Source organism: Cebus imitator, unplaced genomic scaffold (assembly GCF_001604975.1).
Source record: "Cebus imitator isolate Cc_AM_T3 unplaced genomic scaffold, Cebus_imitator-1.0 Scaffold793, whole genome shotgun sequence".
NCBI lineage: Eukaryota > Metazoa > Chordata > Mammalia > Primates > Cebidae > Cebus > Cebus imitator.
In genome coordinates, this window is record NW_016108108.1 from 330,072 (window position 1) to 333,350 (window position 3,279).

The following is a 3,279-nucleotide window of genomic DNA, read 5'->3' on the forward strand; positions in this document are numbered from 1 at the left end:
GGGGAAGACGTTATAAATGTGTTTAATAGTTGCTGCCTCAGCAGCCATTTTCAGGCCTGACCTAAGTTGTCTGAAGCCCAGTCTCACTGTATCCCGTCTGGTCTGGGTAACACTCCCCCTCCCTGAGTGGGTGTGATGTGGCCCATTTGTTCTTCATCCCGCTGAGCCAGAACCCACACATCACACAGCTGCTGATCATGATAAAACCTAATGGTCAACACCAGAGTCCTGTAAATACGCCCAGCTCCACGTGTTCTCTTAAATCAGCGAAGCCACACCCTCACCGGAAAGCCCGAGAGCAAAGCTCCAGGCCCTCCCTCTGCTCTCTGGTTCCCCATGGCCTCCAGACTGCCCCTCGGGCTCCAGACACTCCCCGAACTTCTCCGGGATGTGTAAGTTAGAGTTTTCTTCTGTTCCTGCTTTTTGGTCCTGCCTCCTCCTTGTGCCTTACCTGACTGACACCCCAGAGCCTACCTTTCCCCCTGGCCAGGGCTCTCCTGGAGACGGGCTGGTTTCTGGCCTCCTTTAAAGAGACACCTCAAGACCAAATTAGAGAGAAATCTAAATAAATAAATCACAACAGAAAGCTTGGTTATTTACTTACAATACATATTTATAATGTAAAATGTGTTCGTGATAGATTTAGAACACACTAGACCTAGCTCTAAATGGCACTGCTGTCTTGTGGTCTGCAGTCATTCCTCATTTCATTTTCCACTTGAAATCATTGTATTCCCTCAGTTTATAAACACCTTGAATTCTTTTCTGAAAAGACAAGGTAACTTGATAGGGCATCCCCCTTAGGGACCATAACCCCCAATGCGGAACAAATTAAATGTGCAGAACTGTGAGTACCATGTCCTATGTTATTTAAGGAAGAAACAATGTTGAGAGGCAGGAAGGTCTTTATGAAGAAGTTTAAAGGAGTAGAAGAATAGACAGATGAACTGGAAATGGAAAAAGTCAGTTTTCCTTTCCTTTAGGAGTAAGCCACTTTGGAAACTAGCTGGTAAATGTTACAGTCCCTCTAGGTGGTAAAGTTATTGAATACTAAGAAAACACTATGGCTCACATGTTCATCGTGCAAAGCACACCTGTAATATTTCATTTGGTCTCTCAGTGACCCTGTAAGAAACATGAAACATTTTCAGATGAGGAGATTGGGCTTCAGGGTGAAGTTAGGAGACTGGTAATACTTACATAGAGAGAAAGTGGTGGATCTGAGTTCAGATCCAAATTCTTCCAACTGCAAGCACAGGGCATTTTCCACTGATCAGCCCACTAACCAAAGAAACCTAATTTTTCCAAACATTTAAAATGATGCTATGGCCATTTGAGTATAGTTTTGGCCTATACTTTTGATTCCTCATTACCAGCCTACCACTGTTTATCTGATATGGGCAGCAGAATTAAGATATAATGAAGTCTAATAGAACCTCTCATTATTTGTGTAGATACAGTAGTAACAGAGACGGTGATATAGTTTGAATGTTTGGCCCCTCCAAATCTCATGTTGAAATGTGATCCCCAGTGTTGGAGGTAGGGCCTGCTGGGAGGGAGGTGTTTGGGGCAGATCCTTCATGAATGGCTTGGCGCTGTCCTCACGGCAATGGCTGAATTCCTGCTCTCTTCACTCACTGAGATCTGGTTGTTATAGTGTGGTACTGCCCCCGTCTCTCTCTTGCTTCCTTTCTCACCATGTTAGGTGCCAGCTCCCCTTTGCCTTCTGCCATGATTGTAGGCTCCCTGAGGCCTCACAAGAAGCAGATTCTGGTGCCATGCTTCTTGGGCAGTCTGTACAACCATGAGTCTAATCACCTTCATTTCCCTATAAATTATCCAGCCTCAGGCATCCCTTTATTATAGCAATGCAAATTGGACTAATACAGATGGGGAGATATAAATATTAATTTAAAAGGTGTTTATATATTGCCTAATATTCTCACTGAGACTGGGAGGCATTAGAGACACATAATTGAAAACAAAATATCCTCCCAACTAAGGAAACTTCTCCACAAAGGCATAAGAGAAAGAAAACAGTTTTTAAAATATTATTTAATTTCCGGGGTACAGGTACAGAACGTACAGGTTTGTTACATAGGTATACACGTGTCTTGGTGCTTTGCTGCATCCGATCCTCCCATCATCTACACTAGGTATTTGTCCTGTTATCCCTTCCCAATCCCCCCACCCCTGGCTATTCCTCCTCTGCCCTCCCCTACCACCCACAGGCCCCAGTATGTGATGTTCTCCTCCCTATGTCCATGTGTTCTCATTTTTCACCATCCACTTATTTTTTAGAAAAATTTATTATGTTTTAAGTTCTGGGGTACATGTGCACATCATGCAGGTTTGTTAAATAGGTATACACATGCCATGGTGGTTGTCACTGCATCCATTGCCACATCATCTACATTAGGTATTTCTCCTAATGCTATGCCTCCCCAATTCGCCCACCCCCTGCTATTCCTCCCCTAACCCCTTACCCCCCCTCCCCAGCCCCAGTGTGTGATGTACCCCCACATGTGTCTGTGTGTTCTCATATTCACCACCTACTTATGAGTGAGAGCATGTGATGTTGTCTTTTCTGTTCTTGTGTCAGTTTGCTGAGAATGATGGTTTTCAGCTTCATCCATGTTCCAGTAAAGGACATGAAGTCATTTTTTTAATGGCTGCGTAGTATTCCATGGTGTATATGTCACATACTTTCCTTGTCCAATCTATCTATGATGGGCATTTGGGTTAGTTCAAAGTCTTTGCTATTGTAAACAGTGCCACAATAAACATACATGTATGTGTGTCTTTACAATTGAATGTTTTATAATCCTTTGGGTATATACCCAATAATGGGATTCCTGGATCAAATAGTATTTCTATTTCTAGATCCTTGAGGAATCACCACACTGTCTTCCACAAAGGTTGAACAATTTACACTCTCCGCAGCAGTGTAAAAGCTTGCCTTGTTCCCCACATCGTCTCCAGCATCTGTCTCCAGACTTTTTAGTGATTGCCATTCTAACTGGCCTGAGATGGTATCTCAAAGTGGTTTTGATATGCATTTCTCTAATGACCAGTGATGATGAGCTTTTTTTCATAACTTTGTTGTCTGCATAAATGTCTTCTTTTGAAAAATGTCTGTTCATCTCTGTCACCCACTCTTTGATGGGGTCATTTATTTCTTGTAAATTGGTTTGAGTTCCTTGTAGATTCTGGATATTGGCCCTTTGTCAGCTGGGTAGATTGCAAAAATTTTTTCCGATTCTTTTGGTTGCCAGTTCA